Here is a 15205-nt window from a genome sequence, read left to right as displayed (position 1 = left end):
CCTTCCTGTCTGGTTTTCAGAACTCGGTCCTACGTACTAGCTTTGTGGCGTCTTCCGTGGTAGCAGAGAATTCTTTTGTGGGACACTACACACATCCAGGTGTTCAGGTATGTCGTGGTTCTTTTTTACACAAATGTTATATTGTGTGATGTGTTTCACAGGACACGAGGAGTCGCCTCAAGAGGAATCAGATTTTCTTCAGGAGCTGACAGACATTCAGGGAGAGAAGAAAGGTCTGCAAGAGCGTTAACCCGCCCATTGCGTCTTAAGGAAACCTCACGTCCTCCCACAACCTGGCCCGCAGACTCAAGCCGAAAGCTGTTCCCCAGCGACTGAGCGCGAAGAACTTCGCTTTTTCCACTTGAGGCGCACGAGTGCGTGTGCGATCCGGCCCCCGGAGCTGCGGAGCGGACCAATGAGCGGGCCCTTTCTCCGCGCCGGCTCGGGATTGGGCGAACCGCGCCAGGCTCTCTGCCTAACAGCGCCGGGAGCGCGTGCGCGGTCTCGAGGTGGAGTCACTGGGGGCGGCGGGGGCGGCTGCGGCGACGGCGGCGACTGGCGGTGGGGCGGGGGCGGGACTAAGGATTGTGAGGTGGGGAATCGCGAGTTTCTGGATTCTTTATCCGGTATTTTAAGTGCCGCGGGGGAACTGTCGTTTCTGCAGTGTTTGGGAGAGGCCAGGGCGGGAGAAGCGGCGGCCGCCGTGGCGCGGAGGTAAGAGGCGGACCGGCAGCGGCTCGGTGTGGAGGTCTTAATCAACAGGTCCCAGCGAGCGGCCGGGGGAGGGGCAGCCGGGCTCCCCCCCTCCCCCACGCGCCGGGCCCGGGCGGGACCCCGGGCTGCTGCAGGCAGCCGGCGCCGGGCCGGCAGCGGAGGGCGTGAGCCCAACCTTTGTCCCTCGGAGGAACGCTGTCTGGCGGTGCCCGCTCCCTCTGGCTTGGTGAACGACTCACCTCGGCGGGGGCTCCTGCCCGGCCGGCCCGAGGTGCAGGGAGGCGCCTTCTCTCTGCGCCCGCGCTCCCGAGTTCGCGACTCTCCTGACTCCCTCCAGGCAGGGTCCGGGAGATCGGCGGGGCGAAGAACACTTTTCTTTAGAAGACGGAATGTAGTTGGCGTTTCTCTGCCCGACTCAGCTGCTGGTATTCGGCTGCTCGCTGCATTCTTTAAACAAATAAACAACTTGCTTCCTCGTAACCATTTCAAGAAGAGCCTAATCTTCTTCATGGTTTCTGATAATTTACTCTAAGTTTGCAAGGTGAGCTTTGAAGCCTGTAAATTGTTTTAAGCTGCTTTTAATGAGAGGCTTTAAACAATCTTTGGTGCAAATTATGTAACTTCCTAATGATAATAACTCACCTCTGTTTAGTTGATTGACATACGGTAAGGTGTTCGAATTTAGGTTTCGGTCGAAAGGTTTTTCTTGGCATTTGGCGCTGAAATTAAAATCTGATAGCCAGAAGGTTTCTTGTAGTACATAGTGTGTGTTTTGTCTCCATACTCGTTTAGGATTGTGAGAATTTAGATTTGGAAAGCCTGTAGCACAAGAATTTTGAAAGTTTGATTTTAATGACAAGGTGAAAGGAGTTAATATTTCTGTTTTTTTAAGTGTGTATGTTAATGATAGTATTCTAATTATGCCTTTGGATTATACCGGAAATTAATAACGTAATAAATTCTGCAATAGGAACAAATGGCATGTTGGTTATTAGTGTCTTTGAAGTATTAGTACTGGGATAATGAAATTGTTAAATAAGCTTTTTGGATTATGAACTACTGATTTTTTACTAGATTCCTGTGGACTTGGCATATTACAATTTTTTTTTTTTTAATTGCTGCGTTGGGTCTTCGTTGCCGAGAGCAGGCTTTCTTTAGTTGCAGCGAGCGGGGGCTACTCTTCGTTGCGGTGTGCGGGTTTCTCGTTGCGGTGGCTTCTCATGTTGAGGAGCACGGTCTCTAGGCGTGCAGGCTTCAGTGGTTGTGGCTTGCGGGCTCAGTGGTTGTGGCTTGCAGGCTCAGTAGTTGTGGCACGCGGGCTCTAGAGCGCAGGCTCAGTAGTTGTGGCGCACGGGCTTACTTAGTTTCTCTGCTCATGTGGGATCTTCCCGGACCAGGGCTGGAACCCATGTCCCCTGCATTGGCAGGCGGATTCTTAACCGCTGTGCCACTAGGAAGTCCCTATAAGTTTTAAAAGGCTGTCTATACTATTGTAGCAGGTGAAAGCTATTAAATTATAATGTAGGAACTCTGTAGGTGAAACAGGCAAAAAATACGGAAAGCAATTTGTCATTTTATCTTTGTTAAAACAAAATCAAGTAAATCTTACCATGTACTTCAATGACTTTTGGCCAGACTGATCTGAACTTGACAAGGTGGACTCATTAATATTAACTTGTTTAGAATGTTAAAATGCAAAAGGATATGAAGGTTACCCAAGTCAGTAGGGTGAGTTTAGGAGTTTGTATGGTCTTTCTAAATTACTATTATATGATTAAAAAGCTCATCACGGACATGCCAAGAAAGTTGGTCCATTTTTTTGTATCAGTGTTCTTGTTGAGTTGGAAATAATCTTAGTCTTTGTATAGTCTAACCTCTTCATTTTCCAGGAAAAGGAAGGTGAGGTTTATAGACAGACTAGTTAGTGGCAGAGTTGGAGCTAAGTGCTAATATGCTTGCCTTCAGATTCCAAGTACAGTGTTCTTTTGACTATATACTGTTGTTAAATAAACAAACCAATAAGTTACCCTTCTTTGATTTTTTTTTTCCATCTTGCATTTTCTTTCCTTTTCTTTTTTAAATAACCACTAACCACAATTAATTCATTCCCTGACTGAAGGTTTGTTTTCAGTTTTTCAATATTTCAAATAATGTTTAATGAACATCCCTGTGCATATCCCCTTAAGCACATTTGTGAAGTTTTCCCTAGAATGAATTGCTGGACCATAGGTTGATGTGCATTTTCAACTTTACTAGCTGCAGCCAAATTATCCTCTAAAGTTGTAACAATTTACATACCTGCCAACAGTATATGAGTCATCCTTGTCCAAACTTGGAATTGTCAGATTGGCATTGTCAGATTTTTAAATTTGTGCCAATCTGATGGGTGACAAATGATATAATTATTTTCCTTCTTTCACAGAGGTTTTAACTTTATTTTTAATTTACGTGAAGTGAAATTAACTCTTTTTGTTGTACAGTTGTCTTGACAAATGCATAGAGCTGTGCAACTACCAAAGTCAAGATACACAACAGTTCCAGCACCTGCAATTTCCTTGAGCTGCTCTTTTGTAGTCAGCTCTTCCCCCACCCTTAACCCCTGGCATCTGATGTTGTCTTTCCCTGTAGTTTGTCTTTTCTAGAATATCAGGTAATGGAATCATACAGTGTTTATTTAGCCTTTTGAATCTGGCTTCTTTCATTTAGCGTAATACATCTGAGTGGCCGTCCATGTTGTTGGGTGTATCAGCAGTTCCTTCTGTTGTATTGCTGAATGTAGTATTCCATTGTATGGATGTATCACAATTTATTTATCCATCCACCAGTTGAAAGACATTTGAGTTTTTTGTTTGTTTGTTTGGACTATGAATAAAGCTGCTATAAATCTTTGCCAACAGGTTTTTATGTGAACATAAGCCTTCATTTCTCTTGGATAAGCACCTTCAAGTGAAATTTCTGGGAAGTGTATGTTTATTTAAAAAAAAAAACTGTGGTGGGCCGAATAATGGCCCACAGAGATGTTCTAATCCCTAGAACCTGTGAATAAGTTAGGTTACATGGCAAAGGTGAATGAAAGTTGCAGATGGAATTAATCAACTGACTTTAAAATAGGGAGTTTATCCTGGGATTATCCAGATGCTGTGCTGGTGTATCCTGAAGGTCCTTAAAGGGGAAAGAGAAGATAGAGTCAGAAAGATGTAACAATGAAAGCAGGGACAGAAATGCAGAGTTCTTAGTTTTGAGGTTGGAGAATTTGGGGCACAAGCTAAGGAATGTGGTGGTCTCTAAAAGCAGGAAAAGGCCAGGAAATGGATTAACCTTTAGAACTCCCAGAAAAGACTGTAGCTCTGCCAGCAACTTGATTTTAGCCCAGAGAGACCTATGTCAGATATTTAACCTACAGAACCTGAGAATAATAAATTTACGTTGTTTTAAGCCACTAAATGTGTGGTAATTTGTTAAAGCAGCATAGGAAACTATACACTGTAAAACTGGTTTTCCAAAGAGGCTGAATTGTAGTCCCACTGGCAGTGTATGAGTGTTCCAGTTACTTTACATCCTCATCAACACTTGGTATGATCAACCTTTTTAATTTTAGTCACTCTAATAGGTATATAGCAGTATTTCATTGGGGTTTTTATTTGCATTTTTCTCATGAATAATGATGATGATCATCTCTTCTTTGCTTATTTGCCATCTGTATATCTTCTTTGGTGAAGTGTCCAAATTCCAAATCTTTTCCCATTTTTAAATTGAATTTTCTTCTTTTTATTTTTGGCTGCGTTGGGTCTTCGTTGTTGTGCGCAGGCTTTCCCTAGTTGCGGCGAGCAGGGGCTACTCTTGGTTGTGGTGTGTGGGCTTCTCATTGTGGTGGCTTCTCTTGTTGAGGAGCACGGGTTCTAGGCATGCGGACTCAGTATTTGTGGCTCTTGGACTCTAGAGCGTAGGCTCAGTAGTTGTGGCCCACAGGCTTTGTTGCTCCGTGGCATGTGGGATCTTCCTGGACCAGGCCTCAAACCCATGTCCCCTGCATTGGCAGGCGGATTCTTAACCACTGTGCCACCAGGGAAGTGCTGAGTTAATTTTTGTATAAAGAAAGGTTTAGGTTGAGTTTCGTTTATTCAGTTGTTCCATGACCATTTGTTGAAAAGACTATTCTTCTCCATTGAATTGCCTTTGTCTCTTGGTCAAAAACCATTTGACTACATTTGTGTGGGTCTATTTCTAGACTCCTGTGTTCCATTGATCTATTTTTTTGCCAATATCATAGTGTCTTGATTAATACAGCTTTAAAATTAAGGCTTGAAATCAGGTAATGTGAGTTCTCCAACTTGTTTTTCCTTCTAAACTGTTTTAGCTCTTTTAGTTCTTTTGCTTAAATTTTAGAATCAGCTTGTTGATATATCAAAAAAAATTCTGCTAGGATTTTGATTGAGACTGTATTAAATCTATAGATTAACTTGATAATTGACATCTTAACAAGGCAGTTTTCCAATCTATGAACATGGTATTTCTCTCCATTTGTTTAAGTCTGATTTCTTTCATGAATGTTTTGTAGTTTTCAACATGTAGATCCTGCAAATATTAGATGTATACCTAAGCATTTCAGTTTTTTAGTCCTATTGTAAATGATCATTTTTAAAAACTTGGGTTTCCAATTGATCATTGCTAGTATAATTGATTTTTGTATGTTGACTTTGTATCCTGCGTTTTTACTAAACTCATTTAGAACTTTTAGGAGCTTTTTCCTGTATATTTCTTGGCATTTGTCTAAGGATATAGTCATGTCATCTATGAATAGAGTAATGTTTCTGGAGATAGTCATGTCATCTATGAATAGAGAAATGTTTCTTTCTAATATGTATGTCTTTTCTTTTTCTTGACTTTGCAGTCTAGGAGTTCCAGTGAGATATTGATTAGGAGTGTTGAAAGGGAACATCCTTGCCTTGTTCACAATCTTAAAGCATTCAGTCTTTCACCTTTAAAATATAATGTTAGATATAGGTCATTTTGTAGATTCTCTAAATCAGGTTAAGGAAGTTTTCTTCTGTTCTGAGGTTGCTGAGGGTTTCGGTTTTTTTTTTTTTTTAATCATGAATGGATGTTGAATTTTGTCAGATGCTTTTCTGCATCTATTGAGGTGACCATTTGAATTTTTTTTCTTTAATCTGTTAATATGGTGAATTACACTGATTAATTTTTAAATGTTGATGCAGCCTTGCATGTTTCTGGGAATAACTCCAGCGTTGTTACAAACTAAATCATTTTGGATTATTTTTCTTTGACATTAACATTTTTCTTAAAAATAAACAAGGAAACTGAACATAAGATTTTGTGAACCAAAGTGTTTATAAAGTCAGATAAATCAAGGTATTCATTAACAGTTGTGTAAATTTTACATGTTGGTAGGACTTAAGTTTTCTTGATCTGTCTATACTGGAGTTTATACACTGTACCACTGGAGGACTCTTCTTTAAAATTACTAAATGGAGAAAGGAAATATTATTTGTGACACTGTAATCAAGCATTCCTTATGCTGGCTTAATTTAGGCCAGTTGTTTAAATGTATTTGGATAGTAAGTATATTTTGAATGAAGATAAAATGATTTAATTAGGAGATTTTTTTTACTTGGAATGAAAACAACCACAGGAAAAAAACAGGCTCCTTCCTCAACACCGGAAGATCAATAATAGACCCTTGAGTGATCACATAAATGTTTGGCTTGGTCCAAGTATAATGAATTAAGTGAACGTATTAAAAAGTGTGAAGTGAAATATAAAATAAAGTACTTATAAGAAAAAGCCAGGCTCTGTTTTGCTATACTGAAGATATTCTTTCATGAAAAATGTGGGTACATAGTAAAAAGATGCATGCTTATTAAATATTCTTTAGTATATTGAATTGTGAAATTTTTCCTCCATCAGTTCAGACTACAGAAGACAGTTTAATTATTAAGAATAAGGTTTCATGGGGAGTTCCCTGGTGGTCCAGCGGTTAGGACTCTGTGCTTCCACTGCCGGGGGCACAGGTTCGATCCCTGATCGGGGAACTGAAATCCCGCATGCTGTGCAGCGCGGCTAAAAAAAAAAAGAAGAAGAAGGTTTCAGTAACTTTATAGTCAAGCTGTTTAACTTTATCATTTTTATAAATTTGGGCTTATTATATGATTTAATCACTATAAAAATTCAAGCAATTTCTCCCACATAATTTTAAAGTTCCTTCTTATTAGTTGTCTCAAAGACCCTAAACATCGAAGTTTTGAGGCCTCTGAGGTTCTTGGCAGTATTGATCCTTTAAGGCAGGGGTTGACAGATTTCTTTAAAGGGCAAGATAGTGAATATTTTAAGCTTTGCAGATCATATAATTTCTGTTGCAGGTCCTCAACTCTGCTGTTACGGTGCAAAGATGGTCAAACGAATGTGACTGTGTTCCAGTAAAACTTTGTTTATTAAAATCAGGGTATGCCTTGATTTGGCCTGTGGGCTTAGTTTGCCTACTTTGGTTTTGGGCAAAAAGTTAGCAGGAGAAATGAAAATAATTATAGTAATGTAGCAGAAAGACCCTTAGGGTCAGCTGAGTTGGGAGGTTATTCCATGCTCTAATTCCCAGCCAAGCCCTCACTTTCCTTATCTTTAACATGTGGCCACCTCGGAAGATGATTTAAAAGGTTAAAAATGGGGTATGGAAGGCACTGAGCAAAATATTCTGACACATAGTAGATACTCAATAAATATTTGCTCCCACCACCCCATCATTTTATATTATTTTACAGTGTGTAGTGTATCTAATTAGTTATTGCAAATATTAGAAATTATAGTTGTGTTTATAGCTAAATTGTCTTTTGAATTATGCTTTTTGGCCTTATAAGTTATAACTGTTTGGTTTCACAATAGTATCAGAAACTTCACATGAAAAAAATTGAGAATTTGTGTTGAAATATAATTTCATGTTTTGAAGATTTTACATTGTCACAAAAAATGTTTGATAATGTCACTTAAAATGCATTACTTTGATTTGACCTAAGAAGTAGGTTTTCTGTATTTTGTGTGCTTCAGAAGTGCCTTTAAGACTGCATTCATTTAAGTTAATTGACTGCCTCCTGTGAGTGAACTGAACTAGGTGCTCTGCTAGGATATGGTTGTACTTAAAAAGTACCCATATTTAGGTACTCATTTTTGTGTAATGTTTGGGACATAAGGGAAGTGTCAGAAAGTTGTTTTTCTTTCTTTCTGAATTACTGTCAAGATAAAGCTGGATTCGAGATTTTTAACTCCCCTCCAAAAAAAAATTTTGTGCTCCTTCACAGATCAGAGGCAGAGATGCCACATAGGTGGATGTTGAAATAATTTTGCGCCAGTAGTTGGTGGCAGGACTAGGGTTGGATCTCACATACCAGATGCATAATCTTTCTAGTACTCTTTTCATTGCACCATTGCCTGGTTTGTTAGCTCTGTTATCACCTGCATCTGGACTCCCAGAAATCTAGCTTTCTTGTCCCACGTTCTCCATTTTCCCCCTAAAGCTTAAACAGAAGCTGTTGCAAAGTCTTATCAAATTTTACTAAGAAAACTTTATATTATTATTTAAATACAGTTACAGCGTAGAATATAATTGTATTATACTTAATATGAAAGAAAAGTTTGCTGTTTTTAAGCAGATTTTAAAAATTCTGCTTTACATTGGTTATATTATCTGTATGATATTTATGTATAAGGAGTTGGTTTTCCTTTGTTCTACAAGTAATCATCGTTCACTTTTGCACACTTTTGTCTGCCTCAGATTTCCTAACTAGTTTATTCAGAAAATTATAGGTAAATACTGAATACTTACAATGTGAAGACTTTGGGCAGGATATAGAGAAGTATTAGATAAAGTCACTGCCCTCAGAGGTCTGGCTTTGAAATAAGTATGGACAGTCCCTTAGAGATTAGGTTGGATTAAGAGAATTTAATAGTTGTTTGAAACGGGCAGAGTCAGAGAATTGCTCAAATAATATGCAAATAAATTGTAGGATTGTACTTATAATGTTACAGAATTATAAGTTTATTTAAAAAAATAATATATCACAGTTTATTTAACTGTATTACTGTTGGTGAGTTGTTTCTAGCTTTTGGTTATTATGAGTAATGTTACCATGAATGTCCTTGCACGTTTAGTCTATCAAGGTTAATATGTACATGTGTTTCTCTATGGCTGTGCTCTCTAGTATGGTAGCCATTAGCCACATGACTATTTATTTATTTATCTTTTAATTTCATTTATTTTTTTATACAGCAGTTTCTTATTAGTTATCTATTTTCTATATATTAGTGTATATATGTCAATCCCAATCATGACTATTTAAATTTAAATTAACTAAAATTTAAAATTCAGCTCTTCAGTTACACTAGCCACATTTCAAGTGCTTCATAACCATATATGGCCAGTGGCTATGTTATTATTGCACCATGCAGATATAGAATATTTCCATTATTGCAGAAAGTTCTATTGACAGCACTGTTCAAAGTATACAATTAGGAGTGAAATTGCTGGATGATAGCATAGGGGAATGGTCAACTTACTAGATAATGCCATACTCTTTTAGCGTAAACTATTGAGTTTCTTCAAATTGTCTCACATTGAAAACTCTACTTTATAAATACTGGACATGTAAACTTAACTGTCTGTTAATCTTTTGTGAGTCTTATGGTCGTTTGGCCCTGTCCCCCAAAACACACACACTGTTGTGCATATCAGGGAATTCATGGAAATTAGATCATGAACCCCAGAGTTAAACCTCTGATCCAAGTGATTTGTCTTGAGAACTATACAAATAAGCTGCAGGTGTTTTTCAAAATAATGATTCACTTAAGAGTAATCAGTAGATACCTAAGAGTTTATGAAAGGAAATTTGATGGTTCTTTGTAGGCATCTAAAGGGATAGTGTTCCTTTTATATCTTATCCTTTTATACTTTACATCTTACCCTTTTATACTTAAATTTTATAGTGAGAGTAGTAGTGCATTTGGCTAAATTACAGTACTTTTTGCTTTCCCCTAACTCCTACCCAGAACTGTATCCCTTGCCCCATCTCTTAATGTGTCATGCAGTATGCTATATCCTTTGTATATAGTTGTTTTTTAAATAAATTTATTTTATTTATTTATTTTTGGCTGCATTGGGTCTTCATTGCTGCATGCGGGCTTTCTCTAGTTGCGGCGAGCAGGGGCTACTCTTCGTTGAGGTGTGTGGGCTTCTCATGGCAGTGGCTTCTCTTGTTGTGGAGCAAGGGCTCTAGGCGCGCAGGCTTCAGTAGTTGTGGTGCATGGTCTTAGTTGCTCCGCGGCACGTGGGATCTTCCTGGACCAGGGCTCGAATCCGTGTCCCCTGCATTGGCAGGTGGATTCTTAACCACTGTACTACCCGGGAAGCCCTGTATATAGTTTTAAACATTAACAACTTTGTGACTGAACAGAGGCTCAGAGAGATTATTTTATCCAGAGTCCTATTGTAACTGATAGCAGGTATTTGAATTCAGTTTGACTCCAAAGCCCTTGGATTCTTCTACTTTGTATTTTAGCCTGCCTTAAGACTTAACACTGTCTTTTTGGTAAGATTAAGATCTTTTTTTGGGAAAACCATCTTTAATTTAGTGTTTAAATTGTACTTGAATTAAAGTGAAGAACTTTGAACCTGTAAATTGTAAGCTCCTTAAGGGTAGGGGCTATGTCTTTTTATTTTAGTATCTCACTGCTTAATATGGCACAAGGTAGGTGCATGTTATCAGTTTGCACTTTTTAATCATTTACTTGTTAAACCTTAGCCTTACTTGTGAGTTTCATCCCAGAGACTGTTCTAATCTAGTTACCTCCTGTAACCTGAGAGAATTTGAGATTCAAAACAATTCCATTTATCCTCTTTTGGCTGTAAGTGTGTTTAATTATGGGTGGAGGGTTCTTGATTCACTTTATTTACAAAGATATAAATATGAACAGATGAATTTGCTCATGGCTTTGTCTTGCTTTTTTGTGGGCTCTTACTGATAGACATTATAGTTACAAACCTTGCGCCGATGAAGTACTCAGACTGTGGAGTCAGACTTGTGCTGAAATGCCTTCTTGACCCTTCTTGACTTGTGTGTGACTCTGGGCAAGTTTACCTGTGAAAATCTGATTAGTTATCTGCAGAATAAGGAATGTTGTACTTGTGGGGGGTTGTACTTGTGCCTGATTCAGAAGGCTTTAGGGGAGGAAAAACCTTTTTCTCTTTCCTCCTAGGTTCATTGTCTGGGGCCCTGTAAATTAAACTGACAAAAGACAGATTAACAGGAGAAATGGTTTATTACTTATGCATATGGAGACCTTCAAAGAAAAGAATTGAAGACCAAAGAAGCAGAGAGACTGAATGATAAATTGTGGAATCCAGACAAGACAAAGGAAAAGGGGCTTTTAGGGGCTGTAAATTGTGGGAAGGTAATTATGTGGGGGGAACTAACGGAATATAAAGGTTATTTTAGTAAGGGTTTTTATGCAGATTTAAGTTGGTGTCATCTGATTTGATAAGAGTCAACTCCCAGGGTTGAGGTCCTCTTTATGGTACCTTTACAAATGGAAATTCATGCTAGCTTTAAAAAGGGAAATTTATGCTGTGCTTTTTAAGCCTGATAGGGGAGGACAGTTTTTTTTCCTGTGTCTGTTTCTTAATTGCCTTTAGCTCACAATAATCCTTATGCCAGTGTCACATTTTGGGGTGGAATATTCTGATCCCCTTCAGAGTCTTTATTTTGAGGATTAATTGAGATGATGTATCAAGAATGATTAACGAGAGGGCAGACAGCAGAAGCAAGAAGAGCTACAATCCTGCAGCCTGTGGAACAAAAAACACATTCACAGAAAGATAGATAAGATGAAAAGCAGAGGGCTATGTACCAGATGAAGTAACAAGATAAAACCCCAGAAAACTAAATGAAGTGGAGATAGGCAACCTTCCAGAAAAAGAATTCAGAATAATGATAGTGAAGATGATCCAGGACCTCGGAAAAAGAATGGAGGCAAAGATCAAGAAGATGCAAGAAATGTTTAGCAAAGACCTAGGATAATTAAAGAACAAACACCTAGAATAAATAAAGAACAGACAAACAGAGATGAACAATACAATAACTGAAGTGAAAGATACACTAGAAGGAATCAATAGCAGAATAAATGAGGCAGAAGAACGGATAAGTGACCTGGAAGACAGAATGGTGCGATTCACTGTCGCAGAACAGAATAAAGAAAAACGAATGAAAAGAAATGAAGACAGCCTAAGAGACCTCTGGGGCAACATTAAACGTAACAACATTCGCATTATAGAGGTCCCAGAAGGAGAAGAGAGAGAGAAAGGACCCAAGAAAATATTGGAAGAGATTATAGTCAAAAACTTCCCTAACATGGGAAAGGAAATAGCCACCCAAGTCCAGGAAGCACAGAGAGTCCAGGGAGGATAAACCCAAGGAGAAACATGCCGAGACACATAGTAATCAAATTGACAAAAATTAAAGACAAAGAAAAATTATTGACATCAACAAGGGCAAAATGAAAAATAACATACAAGGCAACTCCCATAAGGTTAACAGCTGATTTCTAACCAGAAACTACAAGCAGGAGGGAGTGGCACGATATATTTAAAGTGATGAAAGGGAAGAACCTACAACTAAGATTACTCTACCCGGCGAGGATCTCATTCAGATTCGACGGAGAAATCAAAAGTTTTACAAGCGAAAGCTAAGAGAATTCAGCACCACCATACCAGCTCTACAACAAATGCTAAAGGAATTTCTCTAAGCAGGAAACACGAGAGAAGAAAAAGACCCACAAAAACAAACCCATAACAATTAAGAAAATGGTAATAGAAACATACATATTGATAATTAGTTTAAACATGAATGGATTAAATGCTCCAACCAAAAGACAGGCTCGTTGAATGGATACAAAATTAAGACCCATCTATATGCTGTCTACAAGAGACCCACTTCAGACCTACGGACACATACAGACTGAAAGTGAGAGGATAGAAAATGATATTCCATGCAAATGGAAATCAAAAGAAAGCTGGAGTAGCAATACTCATATCAGTTAAAACAGACTTTAAAATAAAGAATGTTACAGGAGACAAGGAAGGACACTACATAATGATCAAGGGATCAATCCAAGAAGAAGATATAACGATTATAAATATATGTGCACCCAACATAGGAGCACCTCATTACATAAGGCAACTGCTAACAGCTATAAAAGAGGAAATCGACAGTAACACAGTAATAGTGGGGGAGTTTAACACCTCACTTACACCAATGGACAGATCATTGAAACAGAAAATTAATAAGGAAACACAAGTTTTAAATGACACAATAGACCAGATAGATTTCATTGATATTTATAGGACATTCCATCCCAAAACAGCAGATTACACTTTCTTCTCAAGTGCTTATGGAACATTTTCCAGGGTAGATCATATCTTGGGTCACAAATCAAGCCTTGGTAAATTTAAGAAAATTGAAATTGTATCAAGTATCTTTTCCGACCACAACACTATGAGACTAGATATCAATTACAGGAAAAAATCTGTAAAGAAAATACAAACACATGGAGGCTAAACAATATGTTACTGATAAGAGAACACTGAAGAAATCAAAGAGGAAATAAAAAAATACTTAGAGACAAATCACAATGAAAACACAACAATCCAAAACCTATGGGATGCAGCAAAAGTAGTCCTAAGAGGGAAGTTTATAGCAATACAGCCTACCTCAAGTTAACAAGAAAAATGTCAAATAAACAATCTAACCTTACACCTAAAGGAACGAGGAAAAGAAGAACAAACAAAACCCAAAGTTAGTAGAAGGAAAGAAATCATAAAGATCAGAGCAGAAGTAAATGAAATAGAAACAAATAATAGCAAAGATCAGTAAAACTAAAAGCTGGTTCTTTGAGAAGATAAACAAAATTGATAAATATTTAGCCAGACTCATCAAGAAAAAGAGGGAGAGGACTCAAATCAATAAAATTAGAAATGAAGAAGGAGAAGTTACAGCACACACCACAGTAATACAAAGCATACTAAGAAACTACTACAAGCAACTCTATGCCAATAAAATGGACAATCTGGAAAAAATGGACAAATTCTTAGAAAGGCGTAAACTTCCAAGACTGAACCAGGAAGAAATAGAAAATATGAACAGACCAATCACAAGTAATGAAATTGAAACTGGGATTAAAAACCTTCCCAACAAACAAAAGTCCAGGACCAGATGGCTTCACAGGTGAATTCTATCAAACGTTTAGAGAAGAACTAACACACATCCTTCTCAAACTGTTCCAAAAAATTGCAGAGGAAGGAACACTCCCAAACTCATCCTATGAGGCCACCATCACCCTGATACCAAAACCAGACAAAGATACTACAAAAAAAGAAAATTACAGACCAATATCACTGATGAATACAGATGCAAAAATCCTTAACGAAATACTAGCAGACAGAATCCAACAACATATTAAAAGGATCATACACCACGATCAAGTGGGATTTATCCCAGGGACACAAGGATTCTTCAGTATATGTAAATCAATCAATGATACACCATATTAACAAATTGAAGAAAAAAAACTATATGATCATCTCAATGGATGCAGAAAAAACTTTTGACAAAATTCAACACCCATTTATGATACAAACTCTCCAAAAAGTTGGCATAGAGGGATCCTACCTCAACAGAATAAAGGCCATATACGACAAACCCACAGCAAACATCTTTCTCAGTGGTGAAAAACTGAAAGCATTTCCTCTTAGATCAGGAACAAGACAAGGATGTCTACTCTCGCCACTATTATTCAACATAGATTTGGAAGTCCTAGCCATGGCAATCAGAGAAGAAAATGAAATAAAAGGAATACAAATTGGAAAAGAAGAAGTAAAACTGTCACTGTTTGCAGATGACATGATACTATACATAGAGAATCCTAAAGATGCTTCCAGAAAACTACTAGAGCTAATCAATGAATTTGATAAAGTTGCAGGATACAAAATTAATGCGCAGAAATCTCTTGCATTCCTATACACGAATGATGAAAAATCTGAAAGAGAAATTAAGGAAACACTCCCATTTACCACTGCAACAGAAAGAATACAATACCTAAGAATAAACCTACCTAGGAAGAGAAAAGACCTGTATGTAGAAAACTGTAAGACACTGATGAAAGAAATTAAAGATGATACAAACAGATGGAGAGAGAAACCATGTTCTTCGATTGGAAGAGTCAATTTTGTGAAAATGACTACACTACCCAGAGCAATCTACAGATTCAGTGCAATCCCTATCAAATTCCCAATGGCATGTTTTTACAGAACTAGAGCAAAAAATCTTAAAATTTGTTTGGAGACACAAAAGACCCCGAATAGCCAAAGCAGTCTTGAGGGAAGAAAATGGAGCTGGAGGAATCAGGCTCCCGGACTTAAGACTATGCTACAAAGCTA

At 38.1% G+C, this 15205-nt stretch overlaps 1 protein-coding gene across 4 annotated transcripts in view; it reads left to right on the top strand.

Annotated features, from left to right (window-relative positions):
* The first annotated feature begins 574 nt into the window (after window positions 1-574).
* Window positions 575-15205, top strand: part of PALS1 (protein associated with LIN7 1, MAGUK p55 family member) — a 103043-nt gene continuing 88412 nt past the window's right edge. For 3 of the 4 annotated variants that reach the window (XM_060140834.1, XM_060140851.1, XM_060140841.1), the window contains exon 1: window positions 575-714. The gene's annotated coding sequence lies outside the window, so the exon portion shown is untranslated. The remainder of the gene's footprint in view (window positions 715-15205) is intronic. The other variant, XM_060140824.1, reaches the window with a different exon arrangement.

This window comes from Lagenorhynchus albirostris, chromosome 1 (assembly GCF_949774975.1).
Source record: "Lagenorhynchus albirostris chromosome 1, mLagAlb1.1, whole genome shotgun sequence".
In the NCBI taxonomy this organism is placed as follows: Eukaryota; Metazoa; Chordata; class Mammalia; order Artiodactyla; family Delphinidae; genus Lagenorhynchus; species Lagenorhynchus albirostris.
This window is presented reverse-complemented; position numbering and strand designations above follow the sequence as displayed.